Source organism: Macrobrachium nipponense, chromosome 11 (assembly GCF_015104395.2).
Source record: "Macrobrachium nipponense isolate FS-2020 chromosome 11, ASM1510439v2, whole genome shotgun sequence".
Classification (NCBI taxonomy): Eukaryota; Metazoa; Arthropoda; class Malacostraca; order Decapoda; family Palaemonidae; genus Macrobrachium; species Macrobrachium nipponense.
In genome coordinates this window covers 35,808,884-35,823,883 of record NC_061087.1, presented here as the reverse complement: position 1 = coordinate 35,823,883, position 15,000 = coordinate 35,808,884, and the positions used below count along the sequence as shown (strand labels likewise).

The 15,000-nt window shown below is 34.7% G+C and overlaps 1 protein-coding gene across 1 annotated transcript in view; it reads left to right on the top strand.

The window, feature by feature from the left end:
- Nucleotides 1–15,000, top strand: part of LOC135205400 (ADAMTS-like protein 5) — a 209,115-nt gene that overhangs the window by 1,932 nt on the left and 192,183 nt on the right. The window lies entirely within an intron of this gene.

The window sequence follows — 15,000 nt, the reverse complement described above, 5'->3', positions numbered from 1 at the left end:
TGAATAAAAACCGTAATATATATATATATATATATATGTGTGTGTGTGTGTGGTGTGTGTGTATAAATCAATTCTTCTGTTAAAACAGGATGCGTCTCGAGGGTGGAACTCAGTCCACCGAAATATAGTCCTTAGCTTTAAACCAGTGTTTTAACAGGGTTTTTGTACTTGATATATATATATATATATATATATATATATATATATATATATATATATATATATATGTATGTATGTATGTATGTAGATAGATAGATAGATAGATAAATGTATAGTAAACTAATAGTGATAATTATCAAGATAGAGCTTAGACATAAAAACAAACATGAAAGTGAACAACGCATGTCACAGTCAAGTGAAGGAAGATGCAATTAGGAAACACAAGAGCGAACTATTCATCCAGGTACATGACCAGATTCCGCATAATTTTCTCACGTTCTCTGTGCCTTCGACCACAGCTTTGATTTGCACTTAAACTTTACCGCACACGAATGCGTGCACATGAAAGTTTGCCTACTTTGCTATGCAAGTCTCACCGAACGCTGCCATCCATTGAATATCGGATAACACTGAATGGAAGTGTAGGTGAAATGAAACCGATACGTCTGGTGGAGGTATTTTGTATTTAATCTCTTTCCTCGGTACTGAATCGCCCCATCCTCTCTCTCTCTCTCTCTCTCTCTCTCTCTCTCTCTCTTAGGAAAATATGTTCGTCTTCTGAAAAAATTTGAGAATTATAATTGCATGTTTTAGGCGAATAATGAAATTTTTAATTGGTTTATCGACTGCAAGCCGCTTGTATTTTAAATGAAGAAAAAAACTGAAATCAAGGGAAAATGAAGCAGAAATGTGGTTTATTGTGAAATCGCTGGATTTTATTTGTCTTCCATGTTTTCGGTAATATCGATTAGGAAAAACGATGAGTAGGGTAAAGAAATGTTTGAATTTTGCTAAGCTGTACTGGGCCATTGATAACAAAGCAGAAAACAACGATTATCATTGTTAAAGATGTTTTCTGAACACCACTGCTAACGGTTTTAATTATGGTGTCGTACATCTGCTCTTTGGTTAAGATGAAATAGGATTGGCTTCACATGTACGCATGCGTAGAAATATTGAATAAACAATAACTAAGTCCAAACCATTGAATATATAGGTTTTGTTTGGATAAATTAGATTTGCCACACCTTGAAGACAATCGGACATGACAAATGAACACTTTTTGGGAGACGGGTTACAAATGAGCAGCAGCATAATTGGCATTTCATTCAAACAAACGCAGATCTTTTCATGAACAGATTTTTAAACTTTATATGTACCGAAAAAGAGAAGTTATGTTGACTTAGACATTATGCTTGGTGATATCATTCCGTATAGCTGGCAGGGAATTATTAAGTTGCTTATAGGGAAAAAAATCAATCTTTAAAGCATTTCCAGGTGTCTATTATTATTATTGCATCATAATTATCTTTTTTTTACTTAATGAATCTAACGACCAGCGCTCTTTTAAGATTCGAATCTCATGTCATAACACTAGCCAAAGGGGATAGCAATTGCCATAAAAGAGTCCATCTTATTTTAGGATTATTTCTTGGGTTTTCCATGCAAATTCTTCACCCATGAAAAACTCTGGCCAGGCAAATAATGGAACAACCTTGAGTGAAAATGTAAAGAGAGAAAAGTTCAATATTGACACTGTATCATTTCAATCGTTTACAACTATGACTATCCAAATAGTAGCTGAGATGACTTGCGTTCCTCAGTCCGGATGTCGGGCATTGTATGTCGATTATCTTTTGTTTTGTTTCTGCCTATAGTTTTATCATGTCTTTTTACAAGTCATTCCTCGTTACTTTTGATATTATTTATGGTAGGCCATCTGTCTGTCTGTCTGTCGGACTCTGTGGGTTGTTTGCCCTCGTTCATCCTAGTATTTATTGCCTGTCACTCGCTGCATGTTCTTCCCCGGCTACGCCTCTCTCTCTCTCTCTCTCTCTCTCTCTCTCTCTCTCTCGTCTCTCTCTCTCTCTCTCTCTTTTATTCATATTACATCAGGAAAGTGAGTCTCTTCGACGTCCCAATCCTATTTTTTCTTCCCCATCCTCTCCACCCCCCTCCGGCCAAAACGTCAATTTGCCTCCCGGGAATCTTTTGCTCTCAAACACACACGCTTCAACTCGTCCGTGAATAACTCTGAATAATGCATAGCCAGTCACGCTTACATGAATCATGATGAATCTTGTTACCCGATAAGAACCCGAGACAGGAGGGGGAGGGGGAGGAAAGAGAGAGAGAGAGAGAGAGAGAGAGGCACTGAGAAGAGTGTTAGACGGTCCCCTTTAATACATATGCAAGGAATCCAGATTATTTAATATGTCAATATTTACACAGAGAACAATGGATCCTGCATGTATCAGACCATGACGAAGTAAATACCGAATGTCTATTATTTTCCAACGGTAGCCGTAGGCTTCCTGTAAGAAAGAAACAACAGTTAATTGCTTTTTCTGAAATCCCATTAAATGTTTCCCAAGTTTCAGTCAAAACGAAATGGATCTTTCTCCGCGCCGTCTGACGAACTGTGAAATGGGGAAAAAAATCTGTAATTGACAAAGTTGAACTGTTTCGATAATTCCATTTATTGAAGTCTCGTTGGACCACACAAGCGGTAGAATGGACAAAACTGAACTCCGGTCGAGGAAGGTTAAACGGAACGCTTGATTAATCGAGTTAATTGACTTGTTATTCTTAAGTTCCTAATGAGAATGAAAAAAAAAAGGTAGTAAAGTTTTGAAAAGGGAGACTTGATATAAATGGTCCCATTAGCTGAAGTTCAAAAGAACTTTCTCCCAAATAAACAAATCAAGTACGTTTCACAGAGTGAGGTAAAATCCTCCCAACTTTCATTTATATATTTTCTGAATCACGTTGACTTCACCCTCAAAAACAAACTGGGAAACATTCATAAAGTGAAACTAAAGGGATTAAGAATTTAATCTAATCTCTCTCTCTCTCTCTCTCTCTCTCTCTCTCTCTCTCTCTCTCTCTCTCTCTCTCTCTCTCTCTCTGCTGAAACTGGTGAATTTATACAAAGGTAAGTGAATTTGAAGGTTATACACTTTATGGTTCCTTCGAGATCTCAGTGTCGCTACCTTTTTTTTTACCTTTTTGGTTTATACCTAAATGATCTCAATTCGCCATCTCTCATAAGTCAACGAGACCATTAAAAACCTTTCAATTCGGTGTTTCAATTTGGTTTCCAATTCCTTGTATCTTCGTCATCGATCGTCTATTACTGCCCCCGTAGAGTTTGACTATACACTAGATCTGGCTTGCGCTTCCATATGCGCGTCCCTACCTTCTTGTATACAAAAGCATAAAAACATAAAAATGTCCCATATGAAATTATTTTCATGCACGCAGTTTTGAAATGGAAGAGTGTCTTTTTGTTTTTGTTTTATATTCATAGTTTACAATCTTACAGAACACTTGTAACAGGTCTGAAGTTCCCGGTCTTCAAGCAATACCTACCAGTTGATGTAGGATATAGGGTAATGGTTTCAAAAGTGTTTATTGATGCTGTTGTTCTTTATGTTATTGTTTCCTAGCATTTGCTGTGTACTACTTGGATTTTTAATTAATAGGTAGTGAAATATTGGATCGACATTTTTTTTATGTACTGATTAAGCCAAACATATGTTGATTAATGATCTTTAAAACAAATGAAAAATGAATGTTAACTTGGTTAAAGAAGAGATCACATCTTGTAATGGCGTGAAAGTTAACATTTAACCAATTTCATCCTGCCTTGTATATCCCATGTTTCGTTAATGAAAAGGACTTGCATAATCGTTTAACATTAAAGTTAGGCAAGTAGTTTAACTGCATGTTAGTATTAGGAATGTTATCCGCCTTAAGAGTAAGAAAAATGCAACAGAGTATATTGCCATTAGTATATGTACCATATACTAATGGGTCAGATATCTTTTCCAAAGCTCCTGTGAATGTAAAAAGAATAGCCATTCGAGGAGGAAATATAGACTTCTTAGCTACTCAATAATTCTCGGAAATTAAGCATTATTCATTATTTTTTTTTTTCCAGCTTGTACTGATTTAGCTTTCCTGTAATTTTAACATTCTCTCTCTGTACATGACTGTTTCTTTCTCTCACTCCCTCAAACAAACAAAGAAGCTAGTTTGGTGGCTTTTATCTCTTTGCTGCTCATCAGTGACCACAAACGAAGTCTTCACTAAACCACATTCGAAAGGTCTTTGGTTACAACTGAGATTGTTCGTCAGCAATCCAAACCAGAAGACGCTCCAGATGCGACTCTCGTTTGCGGTCTGTGGTTATCGAATATACTCAGTTTGGTCGAGTTGGACCAGGCAGCACTGCGATACTAATTACTAATAAATTTCAGATAAAGAGTACGTCTAAGAGGACCTTTAAAGTACTCGGACAATTCTTGGATTTGTCATATAGAACCAAATTATGGGGCTTTTGGAGAAAATGCAGTTTCTTTTCATGGTGGAGTTACTTTTCGTTGACAACGCTTTATATATATATATATATATATATATATATCTATATATATATATATATATATATATATATATATATATACATATATATATATATATATACATATATATATATATATATATATATATGATTTATCCTATATATATATGACTGGTAAAAATGTTCTGTAACAACAGAATTCCATCTAATAAAAGGAGCCCATAAAAACACCAAAATGTAGAGAGAAAAGTACTATAAATTTCAGAGACTGCTGTCTCTCTCTTCAGGTATATGAATGAGAAAAGTTTACAGAAAAGGCTGGTATTATACCACAAGAGATTCGTCCACAAGTAGCCAATTTAGGTTCACCCCGCTGATAATCTTCCTTTAATCTTCTTAAGCGTTGGTTGAATGAACACTGCGTCGACGGACGTCGATGTCCAACCTTCCCTTTGAGCAGGTAATGAACATCTCAAAGGGAACTTGTACATCGGACATCGTCGACGCAGTGTTCATTCAACCAACGCTTAAGAAGATTAAAGGAAGTACGTCCTTAAGAGGACCTTTAGAAAGTACTCGGACAATTCTTGGAGTTGTCATATAGAACCAATTTATGGGACTTTTGGAGAAAATGCAGTTTCTTTCATGGTGGAGTTACTTTTGTTGACAACTCCTGTTTCTATATATATATATATATATATATATATATATATATATATATATATATATAAATATATATAGATAGATATAGACATAGATATAGATATAGATATAGATATATATATATGTATGTATATCTATATACTATATATATATATATATATATATATATATATATATAGATATATATGTATATATATATATATAGATAGATAGATAGATCGATATAGATAGATAGATAGATAGATATAGATTATAATATATATATATGTATGTATATATATATATATACATACATATAAAATATATGTCTTGTATATATATATGTATATATTATCATATATATATATACATACATATATTTTATATACACATAATATCACGTGTATATACTATATATATATATACTATATATATATATATATATATATATATATATATATATATATATATATATATATATATTATATATACACGTGTATATATGGGTGTGTGTGTGTGTGTGTGCGCGCGTGTATGTATCATGTAAGCAGATTTACTAAAACACAAACGATCTCATTTAAATCATGAAACGAGCGAGAAAAGCGAAGCTCTTGGGCTTTTCTATTTCCAGGAAATAATGGCGTGTAGACCGACACAGCTTTCCTTGGATTTATCTCCTCCCGAAATCAACCCCGTAAAACATCCCCTTTTACACCTTGAGAACTAGAGACCGGATGGTATTTTAAAGACGGTAGCAGTAATCGTCGAGAGCTGAACCCCTAAACCTCGTGAGAATCGGAGATTTAGCAGAGCTTGTAAATGTATAGCCTGAGGCTGCCTTCCTTATGATCTCGACTCACTTGCGCATTGCTTTGTTTGTACAATTTTCTGGAGGCATATAGAACTATTCATTTCTTCTTTCGCCGGGGCATTTTCCTTTCTTCTTTACTGTGAATGTGTTCGTTTAAGTTGGCTATTGATATATTCTTGTTTTAGTATTGGATTAAAAGTAAGTGCTGCAGGAATATGAAACATCGTAATGTTTAAAGTTGTTGTTCCGTTTGAATGTAAGTTTTATCGGACATTTTTATGTTTTTATTGTAATAACGTAGGATAAAATCCGATGAGAGTTCCTCTCATGTTTTTATGTTTGCTTCATATTTGTACCTTTCCGTCTCGGCTTCCCTGTTTATCTATTGGTGTTGTTTTCTAGATCTAATTTCCTACCGGGCATTGTTTTCAGCCGACCCCACTCATCCCATTATTCGAATCCTATTACTTTACTCATATTCTGATATTTTGCCTCTACACTGCTCTATTTCCCCTTCCTTACAGACTCTCTGATTAAATCGAAATATTGTTTTGACAGAACAAAACAGGAAAATACGCATTTCCCGAGAAAAGAAATAATAATTCCGCATACCTGTCTGAAATGCAGCCTCCCGCCCTTCCATTGGCTGTTCCCTCAATTCGATTTGGATTTTAATCTAAAGAAGCCAAATGATATAAGCTATCTCCTCTCTCTCTCTCTCTCTCTCTCTCTCTCTCTGAAAAATAGCCTTTTTCAAGAAAACTTTTTCGTGCTTCTCTGTGAGGTTGTTCTATTTATGAATATGGCGTATTCAAATACAGAAAATAATCAAAGAAAAATCTACCGCATTTCAAGGTAGGAGAGTAATTTTATATTTATTTCATCAATTGAAACATATTTGTAATGTGCTAAACTATTCTAAAACGAAAAAGGAAAACAGATTAAAGCAGCTGCACTAAAATTAGGAAAACATACGCCAGAAAATTACATTCAAACAATAGTTGTAAAAATTACCGCATTAATTATAAACATCTAAGACAACATGTAATTATTTACAGTACTTGGGGAAAATTTAATTTTCCAAAGTTACTATTTTTCTCAAAAGGTCGACTTGAATAACCTTGAGTTCTTTCTCTCTAAAAGAGTCTTCTTATCCCAGAAACGAATGCGCTTTGCTTTCGTGTTTTGTCGATAAATATTCGGTTGTATTTGAAGCAGTAATGAGCGATCATCAGATTTAGTTGAAGAAACGCCAATTGCGTTGAAGACTGGGAATGTTCAGTGAATCAGGGCTCAGTTTCTTTTGCTAATTATAAACGACAGAGAAGTACAAATATTTTCAGATATGCCTTCCAAAACAAAGATGTGATGCTTAAGTAAATGTAAATGATATGAAGTCCTAAAAAGAATAATGACGGTACGAGTGTCCACCAGACCTCGGATCACAGCCAGCCAATGACGTTGCTAATTCCTCCTCTTTGGTTGGTTGACCCTAAACCAATCACAGGAGGATGGAGGAAAGCCAATTAAAGCCTTGTAATTGTTTTACGGAGGGTCCTTGAAAACTGCATCGTTACTGATACTCCGTTGAAAAACAATTTCAGTGGGCGAAATAAGTCCGTTGTTTTTCTTTTGTAATGACGCCTTACAAAGATATCAATCATAAGGCAACATCAGGAATGATTTGGTTATGTCTCAATGGGAATGTTAAACAATAAACTCAGATGTACATTATTTATATACATGCACACTCGCTGTAAGATGTTTCAAACAAAATTAGGAGCTTAAATGACTGGCACTTTGTTAAGTCATTCGGGATACGGCACTAACTGTAGTGTTAATTGTACGAATTGTTCCCTTAGTTACTAACGTTATTTCTTGATCACGTCTTAGGCGACAATTCGCTTAAGTTCACTCCAAGGTACGTAAAAAGGAACTAGTACTAGGCAACTGTGAATGAGGAACATTAGCCTAACTACTTTGCCACCTTGACTTACACTCTCGGTGTTTTACAAGAAAAAAAAAACTAAAGGTTGTTGATCTATGAAACCTTCCTCTTCACTGGGAGAGGACTGTTAACTGGTTAAGTTATACAAATAAACAAAGTCCTGTTTTCAGAATGCTCTCTGAAGAAATCTCTCTCTCTCTCTCTCTCTCTCTCTCTCTTAACTTTTATGGAACGAAATATATCTGCATCGTGTTGGATTGATCAGTAGAGGTACTATCTTGTCTGTTTTTGGCCTTATTGAATTAAAAGAGAGGCTCAGTAAGAAAGGACTGTAAATGAAGTGTGTTAATACAATCATCACTCCATCTATCCCCTATACCAGCGTAGAGGTGGCCAATAAAAAAATCAAATGGACACATTAGACTGAGAGTCGCCACTTAACAACAAAGGGTAGCACTGGAGAGAGGGGAGAAAAAATAACACACTTGAGGTAATTAAAAATCCTTAATGAAATCACCGAAGCTTCCGTCTTTATCACAATTATAATAGAGACCATTCCTTCACATGAATGCATGACATGAAAATTAATAATCTTTAAAAATTCAGCGGACGCAATTAACACGAGTCATTTTAACAGAAGTAATTGATGGTACCCTATACTCTGTTTTTTTCCATCTGTCCATTCGCCTGTAGTGGTTGCGCATGGTAACACTGCGTCCCGGGCTTTTAAATAGTTACGCTATGTGTAAGTTTTAGGTAAATAAAAGGATATCTGGGTGTACATTTGCAACTGAAAAGTGTTGTAATAATTTACTGTATGTGAATTACACCGTTAATATTCGAAATAAGATATTATTTAAAGCCCGGGATGCAGTGTTACCATGCGCAAACACCACAGGCGGATGGACAGATGGAAAAAAACGGAGTAGAGTTGTTACAGCGACTTCTCTTTGTAACACTAGTTTGATTCGCAGCAGCACTTTTGTATTTTCTCACTTACATATATTTGCATTATTTTATATCGAAGAAAATAACAAGTTTCTGTCGAACTGTTAAAAATAATGAAAGTTTTTGTCAAGTGATGTTTGTTTGAACGAAGACCGGGCAGCAATTTTAATTCTGATATTTACTCTTTTTTTGGGAGTGGCTTTTCAATTTAGACTTAGATTACTTCATGGAATCCCTGGTAAGTGTTTACTGACATAATGACTATTGAGTTACAAAGAAAATATTGCTTCTTAACTCCGAATTACAATTTCCTCATTTTGCAATTCAATTTCAAACCAAGATCTAGTTAGCAGCCATTGGTCTCCTGGTTCTAACATATGAGCGCTAATAATAAGGTGCAGGCTTAATTCACAGTTACCGCTAACTTTCTTTCCTTTTCTTTGCACGTTACAATTCATCATACTAAATCTATATTTGATTAAATGTATTGTGAATTGGAAATTCCCTTTTGACCGATCAACTTTTATTAGGACCTTCATCTGTGACTTGGCTCCATCGGTAGAGTATAGTTATATCCACAGTTTAAAAAGCAGAAATATAAAAAAAAATCTCAAAACAGACGAGATGAACAGGTATATAAAGGTCTAGGAAGACAGACATACCAACACGTCGGTTACTGGAGCCCTTTGAAGGTACAACCTCTAGCAAAAAAAAAAAAAAAAAAAAAAATTACACGTCATCCTTAATACATGTGGTATCAAGCATATACTTACGATTATTATTCAACTACCTACATTAGCAAAAGTGTAAGGGTGACTGCGAAAATTGAGAACTGTTAACAATAATTGAAATGGTCACTGAAATGAGCATCAATAATCACAAAGGCTACAAAAGTATTTTGCGTTTATACTGAGTAGAAATTGATTTTATGCTGCTTCCAAAAATCCCGTTGTTTGAATAAACACGGAAGACTTTAACAACAATCTCCCAATAGATATAGAACGAAGTAGTTGCATGCTCCCGGGAGAAAGAGTAATTTCGATTTTATCACGCGTAACAATTAATATCCTAATTTTTGTGAAAGTAAGGACAACATTAAAATGATGATGATGATGATGATGATTATTATAACTATTATTATTATTATTATTATTATTATTATTATTATTATTATTATTATTATTATTATAGCAGTAACCACTAGCGGACCAGAAAAATTTCATGGGGCCCACCAATTTTCATATTATACTTACACACACATACACATATTCATATGCACACATATATATACACTATATATATATATATATATATATATATATCTATATATATATATATATATATATATATATATATATATATATATCTATATATATATATATTATCATTAAGATTATTGTTATTATTTTTTTCTCAAAATTTTATTGTCTACAATAGATTTTATATTTTTCATTTATGGTATTTATTATCTATATCTCCAGCATTACTATTTTGTCATTATTTTTCATGGAGGGCACGTGCCCTGGTGGGCCCCCGACCCCGGATCCGCTAGTAGCAGTAACGACAATAGTAGCTTCAGCAATAGTAGAAGAATCAATAATAAATATTTTCAAAGTAGCTCTGCTGTCTAGTGTAGTTGCGAATATTTTTTTTTATTATATTTAGTCTTCTCTGACCCTTTTCCTAGAATTTCTTTGCAAAGTTACCTTTAATTTGGTTGACAATGAACCCATATCCCCATTAACTTGATATAAGGCATAGACATAAGATTAGGACGGAGTATCAAAGGTTCTATAGGGCTCTGGTCAACTGAGCTCTATATTCATATCCTTATTATGTAATTAACCATAGCATCAGAAAGTTGGCCTCACCCTCTCATAGTCAATGGTCCCCCGTTCTGACCCCGAATCGAATGTGTAGGGAGAATTAAGTAATTTTGTTTTAATCTATATGTCAATAAACATTTGTTTCAGATTATTAGCTGCAGTTGTATTGAAGCTTCCACGTAGAGCCAGAGAGAACGAGTAAAAATAGGCGTAAATGGATAATGATCCACCAAAATGTACACCACCATATTATCAAAAGCAATAAGGATTCGGAAAGGTAGCTTCAGCCAGCTGGCTCGAAACCCTTCATAAGATACTCATAAAATTTTCTCTGACGACAAAGTATTCTTATGACCCAGTTTTGAAGGTAGCCTGCAAACCTCCCCTTCCAGCAAAATCAGATGAATTTTCAATATCTTAGTATCCCTCAGAAACTTTTGTGTTCTCCACTGAGGGCTCAAGAACCCATAATGGAGAACCCAGGGTTTAGAATATTAGATCAGCGTAAACTATTAATTTACTGTGATAATTGTATTTGGTTCACCCTTTTTATCGTATTTCATTTGAACTCAATCCACAAAAGAAATTATATGTTATGCTGAACAGAGGTTGGAATGCGAGACATTGCATGACTGCTAAGACTTTCAGACTTCGTCTCAACTTCATTACTCCATTTACTCAGTAGGAAAATTCAGAGATTGTATTTTATAAGAAAAAATATATAATAGCAAATCTTTACTTACACACAAACATCCAACAATTTAACCATACAACACACACAACAACCCAACACCAGGTAATCATATTTAATATATATATATATAAATTATATTACTATTTACTTATATATATATAATATATTATTATATATATTAAATATAAAAGGTATAACGCCACGAAGGAAAGGATAAAACCCAACCGGGGTTTGTTCTGCAAGATCTGTCGACTCAACATCCTTTACTTAGCAGACAAACTGACTTCCACGAGAAATTGAGAGTACAGGAAAGGTCATATAAGTGACAGATAGGGATTATTAGGAGATTAGTACCTAGAATCCACCACACCTGGAGAATGAGGTTACTCATTCTCCAGGTGTGTTGGATTCTTATACGACCTTTCCTGTACTCTCAATTTCTCATGTACATCAGTCTGTCTGCAAAGTAAAGGACGTTGCGTCGAAAGATTTTGCAGAAACTCCGTTGTTTATCTTTCCTTCGTGGCTTATACCTTTATTTATGGATCTATCACGTTCCACGTTCCAAACTTTCGTGATTCAGTTACACACACACACACACATATATATATATATATATATATATATAGATATATTATATATATATATATATATTTTTTTTATATATATATATATATATTATATTATATATTATATTATATTCTATACATATATATGCCAGCATGTTTATTATCCTTTTCGGTCTATAGGTTGTGTGAGGAGCATGAACACTTATGTTTCAAAAGAAAAAAAAATAAGAGCTCTTACGGATGCCTTTGCTTTGAAATAGTGTAATGCTGTAGAAAGATTGTACCCTCCGTTTTTCGTAGTCAATTTACACTAAATCACCGAATTTTGCTGTCATCAAGTGGCGAGTGACTCTTGCAGAAAAACACTTAACTGTTCCCTTTCTTTGCTCACAATCATCAAAGATGTTACTTCATGACTTGATATAAAGTAAGCTACTTCGAGAATCCAAAATATGGACGTGAAACTCTGCAAAAAGGAGCAACAGAGAAGCAACACAACGGCATAGAACATTTGAAAAATAATAAGGCTTCATTTTTATATTGAATAAAACATATATATAGGTATAAACATACCTTGAAGGAATGTCGGGACTGAAAAATCTCTGTAGTGATGTCTTATCGTATAAATACATTTTCAATTAAAAGGAGAGAGAGAGAGAGAGAGAGAGAGAGAGAGAGAGAGAGAGAGAGAGAGAGAGAGATAAAACTTGATTAGAGAGAAAAAATCTTTCACACATACATACATCTGTATTCATCTTTCGTGAATATTGTCTTATGTTTATCAACACGTAAGTTTCAGATGAAGAGAATAAATATTCTTGTCCTTTCGTTGAAGTAATTAATCAAACATAATGTAAATTCTAAGACCATGAAGCACAGAATGCATAAACTCCCTATGGCTAATCTATCACTAAATGATATATTGTTATTTATAACTCGTGCACAAAGCTTGCGAATTTACGTACATAAAAAAGCAGCGCTGGATCTTTAGATAAGTGTGTTTATACACGACTATACGTAATGTCGGTGCAGATCACAATCTTGTTTATATTTAGAGCACTCTTATAGAAATGTTGTTAACACGACGGATTCTACTGCAAATATTTACTCGGATGATAAAATAAAGGAAAACAGCAAGAAGAAAATATTAATATTTCGCATGAGCCTTATAATAACAAGAATTGTTCAATTCTTCATTGAATGCCTAAATAGAATCGGCGATAAATCCCGTAGTATTTATAGTAAATCTTATTCTTCATTTAACCATGTTTATCATAATGGACTGGGAATATATTACCGAATAGCAAACTCTGGTGAGCCTGAAATAAAAATATTGAAAGTCGAGCGCCCTTGTTCCACTAATTATGAAAAAGCCGCAGATAACATCTATGATAACAAATCTGAAGGAAAGCGATGCTTTTGAAAAAAGGAGAGATCTTTTAATGAATCAGACTCTAATAGCATTAACATGGCCATTTAATTCACTTAAAAGAGGACGAATATAATTGCGTTTTTAATTCGGTTAGATAATGCGCTCTCATCATCATTATCTTCTTTCACGCCAGTTTAACCCGAAATCAGTGATGAAAAAGTGTTCTTTTTATGAGCGATTCTGGTGCTGTTCTCTCTCTCTCTCTCTCTCTCTCTCTCTCTCTCTCTCTCTCTCGTGGCAAATCAGTACCACTCTAGACTCACAAACGAGAGATCTGCATCCGATCTTCTGAACGGTCGACGGAGGCACACCAGCATAGGGGCGCTTCCTTAAAAAATCAGTAGGCCTCTGTTGACGTCAGCAGTGAAGCAGGTGCCTGTTGTTAGTTGGCAGTTGTTGGCTTACCGCTGCAGTGGGGAGAGAATGAGAGGAAATATAACAGATCTAAGTGGTCAGTGCTTCAACAACATGTGTCCATTAAGATTTCAAAAGGAATGGTCCGAGAGAGATAATACACTACCGGGAAAAATCATTCATATGGAAACTTATGCTTAGTTTTTTTTTTTTTTTTGCCTTTTAATTAATTCACAGTAATTTACTTTAAACTTACAAACATAATTTATGGCCGAATTCCGTGGGTTCAGAATAATTTCATCACTGTCTGCCAACTCCCCAAAAAACTACAATTACTCAAAGTGACGCCAACTTTGTCCTAAAACTGTTAGCAATAAAATTTAAGCTGACCGTCATTACAGCACAGGCTAACTACCATAAGCTCTAACAACGGGTACAAAGTTATGGTGCCTCCGACCCTCCCCGTCTCCCTCCCTCACTCCCAAATATCTACTCAATTATACAGAGGATCACGGGAACTGTCATTTCATATGTGACCAGAATTCATCATTAGCCAGATGGCTTATCCTTACTTTGGTCGCCTGCAGATTTGCCCTTTCAGTTGCTAATATACTGTGCCATTATGCTTGAATATTAAAACGGCCCCCATAGATGATTCGAGTCTCGTATTCCTAGACAATAGGAATGCTTTGCAATTATTTCTGGTGAAATAAAGAAGGATAGATAAATAAATAAATAAAGAAAAAAAAAAGTTAAAAATACTCCAAACATTTTTCTGTACAACGCACAATCAAGGTCATCGAAAATAGATCTATCTTTCGGTGGTCTCGGTATAGTTCTGTATGAGCTGCGGCCCATGAAACTTTAACCATGGCCCGGTGGGGGACTGTACTATATTATTGCCAGAAGCACGATTATAGCTAACTTTTACTAAGGCTAGAGGGCTGCAATTTGGTATGTTTGATGATTGGAGGGCGGGTGATCAACATACCAATATGCAGCCCTCTAGCTTCTGTAGTTTTTAAGATCTGGGGGTGGACAGAAAAGTGGGGACGGATAGACAAAGCCATCTCAATAGTTTTCTTTTATGACCGTGGAACAGAACATTAGAACAAATAGTGGTGATAATAACAGGAGCAAAATGATTAACAGTAATGGGACAAAACTACACAGGGTCAAAGACCGACTTAATATTATATAAGTCAGCTTTCTATGGATACTATTTGGATGCAAATTTTTGGGGTGAAAATGCTA